We start from the raw sequence: 19239 nt of genomic DNA, 5'->3' as shown, positions 1-19239 counted from the left end.
TGACTGAACAATAACAATGCCTCCTTATGCTGCCATGACCACTGAGGGACTCATTATGGTTGCTCAAAATGACAATTCAAATTAAATGAAAATATAAAAGTATATAATCTCTGAGGGAAAATGATTATTTTAAAAAAGTGATTGTTATTACAACAAAGTCTCTTTATCACCATAAGTCCCTTCTCCAAATAAGATAAAGTAAGTTTCTTACGATACATTGGAATCTGATCTCAGACACTTGACACTGACTAGCATTGTGATCCTGGGCAAGTCACTTAACCTTGACTGCCTTGCATCCAGGACCATCTCCAGTCATTCTGATTCATATCTGGCCACTGGACTCAGAAGACTGTGGAGGTGAAAGTGAGGCTGGTGACTTAGCACAGCACCTCCTCACTCATATCCAATTTGTGTACTTGTCATGACATCACTTCCTTGATATCATGGTCTTCTTCAAGAACAAAGGACAGACATCACATCAACATCATCATCATCATCATCATCATCATCAGAACACAAACTCTAGAGTAGTAAGAGAACAAGACCTGGTTTCCAATCTTATCTCAGTTGCTTTGTGACTTTGGACAAGCCATTTACCCTCCATGGAGTGAACTAGATGAAGTTTTCTCAGATCCTTTATAGATTTATGCGTGTGATTATAAGTGGGGAGAGGGAAATTTAGTTTTCCTACCTCAGTTCAGTTGTTATAATTTCCTTTATCACAGGATAAAATCAGAGACAGAAGAGATGTTAATGTACCATCAAGGGATTAATATCCAGCTATCATTTTGAAAACGTGAAGACCTTTCTTGATTGAAAGATAAGCCATTTTTGTCATTTTCCTGTGCAAAAATGGGCCATATCTCAAGTACACTTAAAAGGTTAAATTGATAGCTCTGAAGTGCCTTAGGTCAAGGGCCATTAGTTGATGAAGAATATGGAACACAAGAGGGAATTGTATTATTTCTCTCCTCTCGCCTCAGCTATTGTGTTTAATAGAGGAACTTTTTGATCAAAATGAGTCATCCTATCCGGAAATTTAAATCATTTCAAAAGAACTTGAAACATGGTTGAGGGAGTAGCAACACACCCTCTCCAGAGTCACAGATACACTCCAGGCTGGAAGCAGCTTCAAAGACTCTGAGTCCATCACAGTGAAGAAAGTTAGTTGTGGACTCATGAGTTAGCTCTGGCAATCTAGAACCAGGCCACAGAGGGAATTGCATGAGGGGAGAAAAAACTAAGGCCAGGCAATACCAGAGGACTGAGTCGTCTTGGCTATATGTGTTCTCTGAATATGTGCCTTATTGCCATTATTCTCCAAATTTGTACTACCTCATGAGATCTGTTTGCATTTAAGGGCAATTGTGCTCAGATGTATGAAGGGAATATTTTGTAGCTATTGTTCTTACTATGTTTCTTAGCAATATATTTTCTGAGAGCATAATATGTCTACTGGTTAATTGTTAAGGGAAGGCAAGTTAATAGGAGTTTGTGGGCTACAATAATAGTAGTAGTAGTCATTCACAGGGTACATTAGAAGCTTATATAGTGGCCATCCGAAGATGGAGTGTGACCAATTTGGGGGAGTATACCAGAGGAGTTGCTAGGTTCCCCAAGGCAGCACTTGTGGAAATCCCTTCTCACAGTGGCATCACCAGAGTAATTTTCCAGGTTCAAGGTACTGTGAGTCTATATCAATTCAAAACAATAATTCAAGAACCCTTACCAAGGTAGCTATTTTTTTCTCTAGTCAAATAACATCTTTAGTTCAAGCAAAAGTATTTGATGAAGTACTATAGAAAGGTTTGCAATTTCCCTTATAACCATACTGTACTCTTTCTTACAAATAGACACATCATCAATGATGAGACTGAATAATCACAGGGATAATTTATGAGGGCCCCCCCAAGTGGGAAACAGGTGAAGAACAATTTATATCTCCAACTTTGAAGGATAATTGTACTACTTTCATTTGGGGCAGCTAGATAGCACAGATAGAGTACTGGACCTGGAGGCAGGGTAGACATATTCAAATCCAGACTCAAATGCTTCCAAATTATATATTCTTTTTTTTAGGTTTTTGCAAGGCAAACGGGGTTAAGTGACTTGCCCAAGGCCACAACCAGATGATTATTAAGTGTCTAAGACCGGATTTGATCTCAGGTACTCCTGACTCCAGGGCCGGTGCTCTATTCACTGTGCCACCTTAGTTGCTCTGCCAAATTATATATTCTAATCATTTATCCTCTCCTTGCCTGTTTCCTCAATTATAAAATTGGACTAATAATAGCACCTTCTTCTCAAGGTTGTTGTGAGGATTTAATATCTGTAAATCATTTTGCATAGTGGCTGGAACTTTGCTAGGTGCTATATAAAATTTATTTCCTTCCTTTCCTCTCATTGGCCCTGTTCCTCCCTGGGCATACTGACTCTGTTGGACTTGGTTTTTCCCATTTTGTTTCACTGGGTTCACTGGGCCTACTGGCCCTGCTCTCTGATGGACTTTTGTCTAAGTTTTCAGTTTCTTTGGGTGTAATGCCTGCAACACACCCTACAAAAATGGTTTGGCAGCTCATTTGTCTCAGGTGCCACCTCCAGATAATTAAAGCTAGTCATGGGGCACCCAGGCTAAGATAAGGTATCTTTCTTTTCAACTCCTAGGTCTGGCCAGATATCAGAGATGTTTTTTACAGTTAACTACCCAACCACCCATACAAGAGCTTCTCTGAATTGGTTGCAAATGAATTTTAACCAAGACAAAAGGATACCTAAGTCAGCGTGGTCAGTGTTTTCTACCTACCTGGCTCACATTTCTATTTTTATTATCCTTATTTGTCAATATGATAGGGATAGCAAGAGTTCTGGGTCTGGCCTCAGGAATTCTCATCTTCAAATCTGGCTTCAGACACTTAATACCTATGTGACCCTGGGCAAGTCACTTAACCTTTTCATCCTTAGTTTCCTTAGTCATAAAATGAGCTAGAAAAGACAAAGACAAACTTCTCCAATATCTTTGCCAAGAAAATTCTAAAATGGAGTCATGAAGATTTAAACATGACCAAAAATGACTGTTCAGCAACAATGTCAACATGAAAAGTATTAAGTAATGATCCCTTTCTGTGGTATATTGACTTAGAAAACCAGAAATTAATTTAATCTATATTATATTGTATTTTTATTTACTTTGTTAAACATTTCCCAATTATATTTTAATTTGCTTTCTGACATAAAATGCAGTACAGATTTTGACATCTTTGTTCTAAGTAACTCTGATGCTCCCTGTACCAGGAAATTACAGATCTCTGCTCTAGATAACTCTAATACTCCTACCAGGAAATCCCAGATCCTATCTATCCTTATTTCATCTCTCTCTCTCTCTCTCTCTCTTTCTCTGTCTCTCAGCCACAAAGTCTACTTTGGATTCTGTATATATGGCCAAAGAAAAGCATCATCTTCTCAGATAGGCATTGATAATTTGAGTTAGGTCCCAAACCAATGCAATAAAATGAATATCACAAAAAATGAGTCACACAAATTTTTTGGTTTCCTAGTGCATTTAAAAGTTAGGGTTATATTATGCTATATTCTATTAAGTATGCCATAGTATTATATCTAAAAATACTTTAATTAAAATACCTTATTCATTTATTTATACTAAAAATCATATGATTCTTCATAGTTATGATCTTTTTGCAGGCTAGAGCCCTTGCCTCAATGTTGGTGACTGCTGACTGATCAGGGTGGTTGTTGTTGAAGGTTGAGGTGACTTGTGGCAATTTCTTAAAGTAAGACAACAATGAGGTTTGCACATCAATTGACTTTCTTTCATTTGAACACTTAAGAGACCACTGTAGGGTTAGTTGTTCTTTTTTCAATATTGTTGTGTCTCAGGGTATAGGGAGGCAAAAGGAGAGGGAAAGAGATGAGACTGGTTGGCAGTCAGAAACACTCATCATTTATAGATTATGCTTGCAGTATTATTTGGGTAAGGTTTATGGAAGCCAAAACAATTGTAATAGTAACATCAAAGATCACCAGTCATAGCTCACCATAACAGATAAAATAACTAGGAAAAAGTTTGAAATATTGTGAGAAATACCAAAATATGACAGAAATACAGTGTGAGCATATGTTGGTGGTAAAATGGTGCTAATAACCCTACTCAATGTAGGGTTGCCACAAACCTTCAGTTTATATAAAAACACCAATCCCCACAATATCTGCAAAGCACAATAAAGCAAAACTCAATAAAATGAAATATGTATGCCAGTTTTAAAAAGAGAGGGCTGCATGAGGAACCTTCTAATTCTTTGATTCTCTCTCTGCTTCTTATTGGAGTAATGAAAGGGTAAAATATCAAAGATTTAGAAATGGAAAAATCCTTAGAAATCCCCCTCATTTTACAAGAAAGCAAATAAAAACAGAGAAGTTATGTGATTTGTCCAAGGTAACAAGAGCCAGAATTTTCACCAATGTCCTCTAACTCTGAATCAAATATCCTGGCACTGTGCCATTCTGAGAAACTTCAGGTTCTTATAGATCCTTTCTCTAACTTTCCTCAATGCATCTACCTTCCTGTCAGAAGTCAATTCTATGTTACTTTACATCATATGCACATTGGGAGAACTTTCAATTTGAAATTCTTTCCATCTGGAGTAGTCTTCTCACATCTTTTTGCTTCACTGACTTCCTTCTGAAAGTAAACCTTTGTTCCCTGGCTGTGTACCTTATAATTTCTCTCTCTCTCTATTATTATTTACTATTTTAAAATCTGAAAAGTGTGAGGCATAGTTTTCATTTAAGATATTACAGAAATTAAATTTTACTGGAAAGGGGGTTCAGTCTATGTCTCTGTGCTGTTTTTACCATCTTCTTGGCTGGTTATAGAATAGCATTTTTAGTTTTCTCCCCAGTATTTAGAGGAATCTGATGGTAAACAATTTTAAGAATGATTCTACTTGAAATCAATCTTTGAAGAAAAAGAAGGTAGAAAGAAACAGCAGTGACAATTAAAATATAATTCTACTATAATTATTTGTTATCTTAAGATTTAGAATTCTCTTTAGGTAATAAAGCTTTTCTCAAAGTCTCAGTGAAGGAAAACAATGTGGGATAATCGAAAGAGAATTAGACTTAACTAGAGTTATCTGAATTTCAGCCCTTAATCTGTCATTAAATTAGTTTTGTGATCATGACTTTTTCTTGACCTCAGTTTTCTCACTTATAAAATGAGGAAATTGAATTATATGATCCTTAATTTACTTTCCAGGCCTTACATTCTGTGATTTACAAAATGAGGGTTAAGGATATTTATACTTCTTAGATCATTGGGTTGCTGGTAGAACCAAGATTTTTAAACTTCAAAAAGTAAAGTACTATTAATATTAGAGACAGCATGTCTAAGTTAAATAGAAGTAAAACAAAAGTTCTGACAATTCTTTCTCTTTAACAGAAATTCTATCTCTACATGCAAGTGTGAGTTATTATAATAGCGATTATTTATTATTTATTTCAATTCATGCACATCATTCAGACAACCTAGTCAATGAAAATTATATATTGCAATATTTCTAAACAATATTCGACATGTAATAAATGGATTTTGAATTTGATTTTGAACAAAATCTTAATAGCAACTTGCATTTGTAAGACATTTTTGGAATCCTTTTCATATCCATTATGCTATTTTGGCAGCATTATATCCTGGAAGGACTGCTGGATTAAAAGTTGAAGGATCTGAATATAATTTGTGACCTTAAACAAAACTTATTGGAGCTCATTTCCTTATCTGTAAAATGAGTAGGCTGTTCCCAGTAGATAAAAAAACAACAAACAAAAGATATGAAAAACACTTTAAAATTGTGCATTTTATAAATATGAAATAAAATATGTAGAATGGAACTGGGGAAGGAGAGAAAAGATTGCTTTATAAGACTGTGGATCTGTATTATGTATAACTTACTTTTCTTTTAAAGTAATAATAGATTCAATATATAACTGTTAAAACTATTTTAATTATGATTATAAAACAATTAGTATAGTGCCAAGCATATAAGTGCTTAATATTATAGAGGAGATGCTTAAGAAACCCTTATTCTTTATATTTACCCCTCCTTAATTTGTTGTGATTTCTTCCAACTTTCCTCTCTCCAAGTGATTTTCAAAGTAAGAAATCAAAGCTGTTAATACCATATAAAGAAATTTCCCAAATCACTAATGATTAAATAAGTGCACATTCAAAAATAATGTTTTATCTCAACCTATCACATTAACAAAAATGACAAAAATGAAAGTGACAGCTGTTAGTGGGAAGTCAAGACTGCCAATGAATTATTAATGGAGGCTCAAAATGGTCCAACCCTTGTGGAAAGCAATTTGGATGTCTCCAGAGTCACTAAATTGCATACCCAGCAATACCACTTATAATCCTATGACCCAAAGAAATCAAAGAAGAAGAAAAGAAACTATATATATCTATATATAAAATTTATAGCAGCTCTTTTTTGTGATGGTAAAGGATCAGAAACTAAGAGGGTACCCCATCAGTTGGATACTGACTAAATAAATTATGAGATATGAACATAATGGAATATTATTCTTTTGTAAGAAAGACAAAAGGGGAGAAAGAATTTGTAAACAGTAAGATTTAGCACTAGAGACCTGGTCTGTTTCATATATGCTCCTAGTTCCATTTCTGAAATAAATAAAGGCAGAATCTCCCAACTTTCTGTTTCTGGGAAGGAAATGAAGCTTCCCAGTCATGCTCATGGGGCATATGAACCCAATTTTTGGGAAGGACAGTGCTTTATAAAGCACCTTTATAAAATCATTGTCAAAGGACAATAGAATTTAGATTGCAAAAGACCTTTAAAATCATGTACATCTTCATTTTTCAAATGGGGAACTGAGTTCCCAGAAAAAGGAAGTAGTTCAAGGCCACATAGGTATTGTGGGTATAAGAGAAATAGACATTGGTCTTCTGACATTAAATGCAATGTTCTTTTCACTGCACCTCATCAAGTAAGTCTAAAAGTGAAATAATCTGTAGTTTAATTATTCAATTTCAGCTAAATCTAGTTTAAACCTATAATGTTTTTGGCACATGGACATTAGTGACCAAGTGTATTATGTTAATCAATTATTGAGTTAAAAACTTTCTGGTGTCTGTCTAGGAATACTCCCTTACCATCTGATTAAAAAAAACATAATACATCACTAGTTTTGAAAGAAATCTAGCTAGAGTGTGGGAAAAAATCCAATGGCTTTGTTTTTTATTTTCTTCAATTCCCATATTTGCTTAAGCATCTCTGCCAAAAGCTACAAACTTGTTTGTTTTCATGTAGATTTCTGCAAGTGTTGCTCCTAAGTGAGACAGTTATATTGATGTTTTTATTATGATACTAAAATTTGGGTCACCCAGATTCAGAGTCCTAAATTAACTATATATTTTTTCCTGTGAATTTTAAAGAAAAATAAGTGGAAAAAAACAGATATGATGAACTGAAGTAAGTCTGTTCAAGTTAATAAGATAAATGAAGGTAACTTTTATTTGAAACTTTCATTAATATTTCATATGTGTCTTTGATCAATCATAACACCTTGAGTATCTTGAGCAGGATGGAGAGTATCCTCAAGAATCCATTGAAGATAATTGATGGAGTCATAGCATTTTAGAATTAGTTGATTGATTCCAAATTATTGTAAACTGTTATGGATGTAACATATTTCCCCCATTCTAGGGCTCACTTACTCAACTCATCACCAATGGCAAAGTTCAATTTCCAAAGGGTGGTCTTTAGCAGTACTCCTTTGAGTCACAGTCCTCCTAAACATTAATTCAGATAGAAGGTTTAGTTAGTTCTTAGTAAAGGCTAAGATGTTATAAGATTGATCAAAGGCTCAAATGTCATAGCAAAAATAGAAGTTACATGACATTTTCCCCTCCAGAAAACAAAAGAAAGCAAAAACAGTGGCACATTCTCCCAAAAATCTTCCCTGTGTCCAGGAAGTGGGAAGAGAGGTCATGAACTTAGTATGATAGTGAAGAATATGTATAGGGAACTTATGGCCAAAACAACTCACAACTCTGGAATTGCAGGTCCTTGAACTCCTTTCTCCTTCCAGAGATTCCTAAAGTCTTCTACAAGTTGCCCTGGTGGTCAGCTAGATTGATTCTTTGAAGTGGGCCAGCATCTTAGCTGGCCTTGATCCTCTTATGGTTGTAATGTCTCACTTGGATGGGCTATAGCCATGCTAGTCTGGGCTAGGCTTAATTGAACTGGACTGATTAAGGATTGGAAAAAACTCACTTGGAGTTATTTTCACTTCCCAAACTCCTCAGATATCTTCTACAGAAGAGTGACTATGGACCACTCTACTTCTTAGAGGCACATTCATTGTCTGGGTAGTGGCTTAATATGTAATTAGGGAATTCACAACTTTCACCACTTCTAGGGTAGATAAAATCCATTTTGTATCAAAGGCAATTTTGCCTTTCAATCAAAGACTTTCTTTTAGCCAAAGCAGACCTTCAACTTTAACTCTCACCCTGGACCAAACATCCTCTCTCCTTATAAAATTATGAGCGCATTCTTGAATTCAGATCTAGAAAAGTGGAAAGATCTACAGAAAAAAATGGAGAGGGAGTTGAGCATGACTAGAGACCTATTCATTTCTCTTCTGACTTCTCTCTATCATCTCAAAAGGAATCCATCAGTCTTAGAGATCATAATTATGGAGAAGCAATAATAGAATTTTTCTGAGCCATGGAAAGAGGAACCAAGCAGAGAAAGGAATCAAATGGTAAAAACTAAAGGCAATGGGTTGAAATTGTAAGTCTAGGTCTTGTAGGTCCAGGTTTCTGAAAAGAAAATGAAGACTGCTTGGGAGTTACTGAATCTAGACCCTTTCAGAGAAAAGTAGTCATCATGTGTTCCCCACAAATGGAGGAATAGAAGAGGACAGAGCTGTAATTGGAGCAGTAATCCAATCTTTCCCTCTCCTGATATCACAGCATGAGTTGTATGGGATAAGGGTAGCTAGCCATTCCCTGACTGCTTCCTGTGGATCATGTGAGAGATCTGGAAGACTGGTTTTTGGACAGGTATGATTCATCACTAATGGTGTCTTAATTTGTTGGTGAGAAGCCATGTGTGAATCATCACTGAGTGTACCCTAATTGGCCACAGAGCAGGAATAGCTGATGAGTCAGGGGACCTTTGAAAAGAAATGTCAAGTTCTGGCTGGGGTATTTTAGCTGCTGCTCACCAGATGACAAGGAGTTACTCTATAGGTAAGGAAAAAGTTATTATCCTTGGTAGTTCCACTAAAATGGTAACTAGTACTAGAAAGCTTAAATGGTGAGCTTACTCTTGAACTTCTGGCTTTCTTTGATTCTTTTGTGTCTCCTTAACTGGCATTTAGAAAAGAGTTTTACATACGTTATCTGATTTGAACCTTATCCTCATTTTATAGATGAAGAGATTGAGACTAGGGAAAATTAAGGGAGGGAGAGAGAGAGAGAAAGAGAGAGAGAGAGAGAGAGAGAGAGAGAGAGAGAGAGAGAGAGAGAGAGAGAGAGAGAGAATGAATTTGAATTTGAACTCAGGACTTCATGAGTCCAATTCTAACACTTTATTTACTCTGCAACTTAGTTACCTTATAAGAACAGTGTGAAAGTCTGCAATTGCAATAATGACACTTTCTCCTGCAAAAATGGCAGCAGCAGTATCCATTAGTTATTACAAAAACATTTGCCATCAGAGAGGCCACCAGAAAGAGAACTTTAGATTGCTATTACACTTTGGATATAATAGCAACAGTTCAAACAAATAATACTTTTACAAAAAAATCATTTCCCAATACTTTGGATAGAAACAGTTCTTAAGACTGTTAAAAAGTAGTTCAAGAAGATAATGATCAGTGGCAAGGAGATTCTCTGAGATCTCTTGAATTCTTGGCCAAAATTCTAAAAATCTGCTTTTATATTCTTTATGCCTCAAGGACCCACAGCTGGGTCCCAGAATAAGCCTCCTTGAGGGCCAAATGAATCCCAACTGCCTCAAATCTATACCCCAAATTCCTTGCTTGCAACAATTCCAACTAGTATTAAGGGAGTCCGAGAAGTTAACCCTTATCAATTCAGTTTTACCAATATCCTAGCCCACAATGCTCAGATTGGGCATTTTGTTGTAGGAATATACTAGGAGTTAATTATTCAATACAAAACAAAGGTGAACAATAAAATGGTTAATTATCAATATTGAAAATCTTCTTTATTACATTTATTACTATACTGACTTCTCAACCATAACTACAATTCTAAGTTACTGAATTCTATTAATCCCGTTTTATTCATTCTGTTGATGCATATGGTGATCCTTCATGCTTATTATTTCTCAATATAAGAATAAGCTATCTCTCCTAATTCAGACTTAAATTAGGTAGGCATAGGATAACTTTTTTCCTGCTTCTCCTTTCTAAAGAAGCCTTATATTTGTAATATTGTTTATAGGACACTAGAGAAAACATTTGTTGGTGACTTTAAAGGGTTTCATATTCCTCTGTAATAAATTTGGCAAAAAACCCAATGAATGGATGTGGGACATAGTTGACAGTCCCAAAGAATATCAGTTTAACTATGCCAGACTTTCATGAATTATTCAAACTCTGAAGATCTTATGGGAGAGGGTTTGCCTTCCTAGTGAATACATCTTCCCTATGAAATCACACACAGAGTGTGCTGTGATTCTGGGAGATTGCATCTTTCCTCCTGGGAGGAAGTTGGGACTCATAGGGAGGAAAGAAAAATGTCTTACATCTAGAGAGCCTTTTTGAATATTCTGTATGCTTTGCATTTCTTAAGGGGCTATGATTGTTGAAATAAAAGTTATTTTATATCTGATACAAATTGACAGTATGAAGTCTAATTATATATATATATATATATATATATATATATATAAAATTATAAAACTCTTTAATGATAAATAATTGGGGGACATTAATCACTTATGTTTAGGGTGACCAATAAAATAAAAATGATGATAACTAAATTAATTTATAAATGTATGCTATACCCATCAAACTACTAAGGAAATGCTATAGTATGAAGAAGTACTCATTAAAATTATTTGGCACTGCTTGAAAGATAGAAAAGTAGAGTTATGGAAGAGATTACATAAGCAAGATAAAGGAAAAAATAGAAGAGGGATTGATAAACTCTAGTACTCACTTCTGAGTGAAGGATACTTAATAACAAGAAATGATGAAAAAACTAGAAAACAGTTTAGCTGAAATTAAGTTTACAGCATATGTCAAATCAGATCTGACATTTAAAAATCATATAAAATGATAAAAAATTTAAAAATGGAGGAAAAGAGAATAAAATATTTTTCAAAAATATGATTTTTGTGGGAAAGTAATAATCATCTGAACAATAAGGGCTATTATAAGAAAGAAAATGGGTCATTTTGATTAAATAAAATGAAAAAGCTTTTGGCTGAACAAAATTAGTTTAAGTATAATAAAAATAAAATTATTGCTTGGAGGAAATGTTTACATTAACTGTCGATGATGATGATGATGATAATAAAAAATAATTCTGTTTGTCCTTTATTTTTGAAGAAGATCATGACATCAGAGAGGTGATGCCATGACAAGTATGTAAATTGGTTTTGAGTGAAGGGGGTGTCATATTAAGTTTTCAGCTTCACTTTCTCCTCCAGAGCCATCTGGATCCAGTGGCCTGATATGAATCAGGATGAATGGAGATGGATGGCCCTGGATGTGGGGCAATAAGGGTTAAATGACTTTCCCAAGGTCACACAGCAAGTAAGTGGCAAGTGTTTGAGGCCAGATTCAAACTCTCATCCTCCTGATTCCAAAGCCCATGATCGATATATCCACTGCCCAACTATCTCTGATGTAATGATGATGGTGGTAGTGGTGGTGAATATTATGTGAAAAGGATTTATAAAACTTATTATCTATCATGATTTGTGTCCTACTATAATTGTATTGAAGCCTACAAGAGAGTTTATTTTGTAATACTTTTTTCAGCTACAAAAAGCAGTTACTTCATCCATTTAGGGATGAATATAACTACTAAACATAACAGTAAAAATAAATGATAATCTGATACCAATTTGTATCTGGAACATTTCTTTTTTGAACTCTGTTGAACAAAATACAAAGAATGACTATTTTGATAATTAATAATAGCAAAAATTATAGTTAAAACCAAAACTAAAATACATTGTTCTTTAGAAAAAATACATTGTGACTTTATTATCTTGGTGAATTTCTTTCCAATGACATACAATCACCACTTGGTCCCAATAAATAGAACTCTCAATGTATGTCAAGGAATAATAAAGACAAGGTATGCTAAGGAATAATAAAAGCTAATGGTTTTGAACTTGAATCAGAAAGTCCAATACAACCAATGGACAAAAGGGATATAAATGTCTTTGTCTTTTTCACATTGAATTCTCAAGGTAAATAATATGACTATGTATGTGAAAAGACACGCTGACATTCTAAAGTCAAAGATCAGGAAGAATATCAGAGTCATTCACATCTTCTCTATACCAGATAACTTACATATTGATTTATAAAGAATCTCCCTAAAAACATACAATATTAACAAAATATGGTGCCAACTATCAAAAGGTATATTAAGATTAATACTTTATCAAAAAGAGAACTGATAGATACTGTCAGAATTTATGATAGTTTGAACATTATATATAGAAATATATCCTGACTAAATCCTGCTCCAAAGAAGATTAATAAAGGTCACTATTATATATACATATGAATATATTTGGATATATACACATAAATATATATGTATTTGTGTGTATATAGATAGATAGATAGATAGATAGATAGATAGATAAATATATATATTTGCCACTGAATGGAGTCTATGAAAAAGACTAAGATATAAGAATGGAACAAAAAATTCCTCCATATTGAAAACAAAGAAAAACTGAAAAAATGTCTGATTCTCAGAGATTTATTTATAGATTTTAGTCTGCAGATCTTGGTTTACAGTAGTTCATGATAGTGTTACAAGATCATTACTATCAGAAAATACAGAAAGTTCATGCTTAAGGATTCCAGATTTATTGACTTAAGCAGAATTTGCAAGGAAATGGCAAAAAAGCAAATGTTATTACAGATTACAAACATTTTGCACCTACTGAAGAAACAGAAAGATGAAATGTAGTATCAAGAATTATATAATAGAAATTCACTATTCTTCATAAACTAATAGAAGACATATGTCCAGATTACAAATGCAAGCACTTAAATATCCTTGAGAACACAACAAATAAATTGAAATTGAATTGTAATATTAATACACACAAAACCATTACTAACCATCTTCTAAAATGATATGGAGGGGCAGCTAGGTGGTGTAGTGGATAAAGCACCGGCCCTGGAGTCAGGAGTACCTGGGTTCAAATCCGGTCTCAGACACTTAATAGTTACCTAGCTGTGTGGCCTTGGGCAAGCCACTTAACCCCATTTGCCTTGCAAAAACCTAAAAGAAAAATAACCCAAAATAAAGTGATATGGGATCATAGATTTAGGGTCTGAAGGAATCTTGCTTCAGTTCTAGCACTTCTACTACACCACTTAGTTACATGAAGGCAAATGTCATGTTCCAGTGATATTTATACTCTTCTTTCAGTTAAATTTGCTATCTTCAGAAGATGTGTCTTTGGGTATATCTGATATATTTATCTATATTTCCTATTCTACATACTCTAATCCATTGTGATATATGCATGCACGTACACATATACATACAATGTAAACATAGAAAAAAGACAGAGAGAAGAGTGCTGCAAACTCTAAAGCTCTGTAGAAATATTATTATTATCTGTTATCTACCATCTAAAATGCAAGCAGCTTTTTAAATTTTTTTGACTGAGTTAGAAAAGTGAAGGGAGCATAATAGGCACTATAACTGGAGGTACAAATTACTAAATTTATTCTGCCCTCTCCCCCTCAAATTTGAAATATTTATCATTTCTGTGGGGTTGGTCTGTGATCAGACAATTTTCTATTCTTGCCTTAACTTCAAACTGACATGACCATCTCAAGCCCCCAGGTCCAGGTCTTGTTCCCACTGACTATTGGTTCTATCAATGCCTACAAATGATAGCAGATAAAGGCCCTACCATGACTTAAATCACTTCCAGTTTTCATCCACATTGCTGAAAGGTCAGGTGCTGCTTTCTCATGACCCATGATTATTCTCCTATTTCTGGTTACTGTGTGTTATTTGTGAAAGACAGAAAAAGAATGATAAGATTAACTGAACAAAAGTCAAACTCAAACCTTTATGGCAGTTAACCATATAACTGCTTTGGTTTAAATCTGTTTAATATGAACTTTTTTATGAAGTCCCAACACTCTCATAGACATGGTTTCAGACGTGGAGGAATATGTTTTGGAAGTATGTCACTTAGGTAAAGAGGGGAAAAGAAATGTGGTTCATGATGCCTCTGGCTCCCAGAGATTATTAAGAACAACATGTTTTGGATATGAGATGAATGGGAACAGGGGAATCTAAGTGATTCCCTGGGAGCACATTTTTATGATTGTTTGGAAAGATATTCCAATCTACTCCTCAAGAAAGGAAATCAAATATCCCAAGCAAGCCTGTAACCCCCACCCCCCACCAATGTGAACAAAAGATCCAGAATTACATAGAATAAATTAATAGAGGTTCATCTTCCAAAATGACCAAACATAGAGCTTGAGTATGATAAACTACCATACATGGAGAAAAAGCATTGAGCCATCTCTTCCAAGAAGATCTTCCTTACACTACACTTTTTTTTCAAGGTTTTTGCAAGGTAGTGGGGTTAAGTGACTTGCTCAAGGCCACACAGTTAGGTAATTATTAACTGTCTAAGGCAGGATTTGAACTCAGGTCCTGCTGATTCTAGGGCCAGTGCTCTATTCTCTGTGCCACCTAGTTGCCTCCTTACACTACATTTTTGAAAAGTGCTGGATCTGAAAGTTCAGGGGTTTCATCAATACTACTTTTCAAAAGAGCAAGATTTTATACTTCAGATGGATATTTTCTAAACAATGGCCTAAAAAAAGATGATGTTGATGACACAGTAGCATTATTTATTAAAGCTGGTATATCTTAGGTAAGCAATTTTTATATAGAGGATAACATTAAGCAGTGAACTGATACAACTTTTCTGGAGAGCAATTTGGGATTATGCCCAAAGGGCAATAGCAATATTCATACCCCTTGATCCAGGAATACCACTACTGGGCCTGTATCCTGAAGAGATCATGAAAAAAGAGAAAACATCACTTGGACAAAAATATTCATAGCATCTCTTTGTGGTGGCAAAAACTTGGAAATTGAGAGGATATCCGTCATTTGGGGAATGGCTGAACAAATTGTGATTAAATGTCCAATTAGAAACCAGGAGGGATGGGATTTCAGAGAAGCCTGGAAAGACTTGCATGAATTGATGCTAAGCAAGATGAGCAGAACCAGAAGAACATTATGCAACCTAACAGCGATATGGGGTGATGATCAACCTTAATGGTCTTTCTCATTCCATAAGTGCAATAATAGGGTATTCATGATAAAGAATATCATCTGTATCCAGAGAAAGAATTGTGCAGTTTAAACAAAGACCAAAGACTATTACCTTTAATTTTTTAAAAAATGTCTTGCCATCTCCTTTGCTCACTCATTTTACAGATGAGAAACCTGAAGCAAACAGGGTTAAATGATTTTTCTGAGGTCATACGGATAGTATCTTTCTGATTCTAATACCAGTGCTTTAATCACTGTACCACTTAACTGCCTGTATATATTATTATCCCCTTTTAAATAAAAGAAAATAGCAGACTTAAATAATGAATGAATTAAAAAATTATTGGGGGAGACTAGCCTGGAACAGAGGAATAGTGGGAGAAAATTTTGCATTTGGAGCTGATAATTCTTCAGTCTAAAATAGCTTTGGGTTTCAACCTGTAGCTCAATTCTGAGCTACAATAATTAACTCTTTTTTTTTTTTTAGGTTTTTGCAAGGCAAACAGGGTTAAGTGGCTTGCCCAAGGCCACACAGCTAGGTAATTATTAAGCATCTGAGACCGGATTTGAACCCAGGTACTCCTGACTCCAAGGCCGGTGCTCTATCTACTGCGCCACCTAGCCGCCCCAATAATTAACTCTTAAGGTTTGGGAGTTTTTTAAAATTATAAATCATAAACTCCTAAAGAGCAGAGATAGAAAAATCTCTGGATTTTTTGAATAGGAGAACAAGTTCAAGAAGTAAATGTTTAAGGAAGATTAATTCATTAAAGAAAGAGGATGGAGAAATATAACTGTAAGCTGAGAGTTAAAGACTGAGTAAGGTTTTAGTTCTTTGTCACAAACTAGTTACCTGATCCTAAGAAATAATAAAATTTCAGTTCAATTCAACTACTTGAAAACAATATATAAATGACTGAAATTAAGTAGCATGTGACCTACAGATGTTCTGATCTGACCAGGTTGATTAGAGTGGTGAGGGACTAATCTCTACTTTTGTGATTTTGGTTTTGGTCGCTCCTTTCAAACCAATGCTTTTTCCTTCCCATTGACAGACACAGGAGGAGGAACTTTTCCTTACATCCTGCATCTTCTTGGTTATTCTCTTGGAAAGTAGAATTTTCATTGACAGGCCAGTTGATACAGTCACCTGAACCTTGCTTATCCACAAATCAATAGCCTTTTGGGTATATGGTCTAGAGTCATGTGATTTGTGTCTCTGCTATTTTGGAGCTTATATAGCTGATTAATAAAAGATCCAAACCATAAGAATCTTTTATGATTACATCTCAGTAGCGTTTTCCTATTTAGATTCTATTTGTTCCTCCCAATGAAATGCTTATCTCTATAAAGTATATAATTTGATTAGTGTAATAGCAAATTTGTAAATTTATTTAGGCAATATTATTCTTTTTATATTGGTGCTGCCCTACCATGAATTCTGAATATCTCTCCAATTATTTAAAATATTATTTTTCATTTCTTCAAAAAGAGTCATAATTATATCCATGAAAGTTTTTGGTAGATGGACTGCCAGTTATTTAATGAATTTTGTAGTTATACATTGAACTTGTCTTTGTATCATTTTGTCCTGGGTTTTAGTAAATTCTATTGGTTTCTGTGGTTTTCTTTTACATCCTGTTTCATTTACTGAAATTTTTAATCATCTCAGTTTCTCTGTTAATTGAGGATTTCTAAGAAAACCAGCATGTCTTCAGAAAATGGAAATGTGTACTTCAGGTTCACCTTCACCACTTCTCCATCCCCAAGAACTATATGGTTTTAATATCATTCATCATTCCTTATTTATCTTTAGGAAATTCCCTCACTCTTTAACTCCTCTTCAATTGCTTTGCAAACCCCTAAAGGTAAAGGGCCTCAATCTCCTTATTTTGTTGGATATGAGGTCTGGTTCTCTCCCCTGAGTAACTCAGGTCAGAGGTATTGTAGTCAGAGGCATACAGCAAATGGGGCATTTAGAGTCAGGAAGATCAGCATTTAGAGACTATCTCAAACATTTATAAGCTACATGATCCTTAGTCACTTTCCTGTGCTTCAGCTTTCTCATCTGTAAACTGAGAAAGTTGGATTTGATGGTAAGACCTCTTCCTGCTCTAAATCTAGGAGCCAAAAATTCTTGTTCCTCTCCATCTTGTGGCTTTGAGTAACTTGTGAATCTATTACTCTGCCCAAGTCTTTCTACCTCTTCTGATTCCTTCTACCCCACACCTAATCCCTTACTTTGCCTAGGAAAGATTAGTGTCTGCCACCTCTTGCCTAGTGAAAGCGGACAACATGTTCAATACGAATCATTGCCCTAGGGGATCCCTATAACTAAACTCTGAGTCACAAGCCTAGGAGTTTATGTTTAGGGTTGATTAATACTGGAGATGTTAAATGAGAGTTTAAAATATTAAAGCTCTCTTGTATTAATTCATAAGATCTTAATTTGTGTATCAAATTTGCTCTTATGGATTCAGCTGTAATTATTCTGTATATAGCATATAATTTATTTCCTTATTTTTAGACTTTGGATTGAAGAAGTTAAAAAACCCTAGCTTATTCCACTACTTGTTAATCATGTGAGTCTCCATTTTTTCTTTCTTTTGATAATAATATATTGAAATGGTATGAAGTACTTTGCTATCTTGTCATTCACATGACCTTTAAGAAGCAATGAGTAGGAAATTGAATAGGCCCCAGAAAAATACAGTCCCTTCATTTTGCAAGGAAGACTGGCCCAAAAATTACATTTTAAAGACTCGGGTCTTCATATAATAGATAGACATTGTTTGCTATTGCCAGTCAGCCCTTTTCGCCTGAAATCTGTCATTTGACATGACCTATACCTGTTTTGACAAAAACTCTCTCTAGATTGTAGTGTATTCACAATATGAAATCTCAATGAACCCTTTAAAAAACAATGCCTATAATATAAAACTTTTGGCTTTTGAGTTAACCAGAAAGTCAGATATATTTTTTTTAGTCCAAGCTGAATTGTCTCCTTTTTAAGTAAAGGGTAAGCTTCCATATTTCTTCCCACATTGAATTTTCCCCACTGCAATTTTCACATCTTAACTTTCTAAAGTTAAAATAAGTTCATAATATTCTTTCTTTTCCTTTTGCTACCTACTCCCTCACCCTTTCCCCCTCTGGATCCATTATGTATCCAAGGAGGATTAAGTACAACTTAATATACTGTATTAAGTACAACTTAATATACTATATAATATAATATACTATAAAACTTAATATAAGTTTAAAAAAACCCTCCTTATATCTCCTACTAGCAAAAAAAAAGGAACTTTCTTTCTAGGATATTTACCCTTTATTCTTGTGTCTACAATTTGAAACTAATATCAATTACACGTCTTTAGTACTAGAAAACATTCTTATCAATCCAGAAGCATCTTCACTGGGTCAAGCTATAAAATTTCAATCTTAGAAAGAAAAGAAAAGAATAGAAAAAAATCTATCTCACACCTTCTCTAAGCTCTTTGTCATCTCCATATATCTCCAGTGATGATCAACTAGAAGAAACAAAAATGATCATTTCTTCCGTGGTTATTCAAACTCTATGGCAGAAGTGTTAAATAACCAACCTGGGAATGGAAAGGAGACTGAAGTGGCAACACTCCAAGGGATCCAAA

The sequence above is a fragment of the Macrotis lagotis genome, chromosome 1 (genome assembly GCF_037893015.1).
Source record: "Macrotis lagotis isolate mMagLag1 chromosome 1, bilby.v1.9.chrom.fasta, whole genome shotgun sequence".
Taxonomy (NCBI): Eukaryota; Metazoa; Chordata; class Mammalia; order Peramelemorphia; family Peramelidae; genus Macrotis; species Macrotis lagotis.
Note: the sequence above shows the minus strand (reverse complement) of the source record.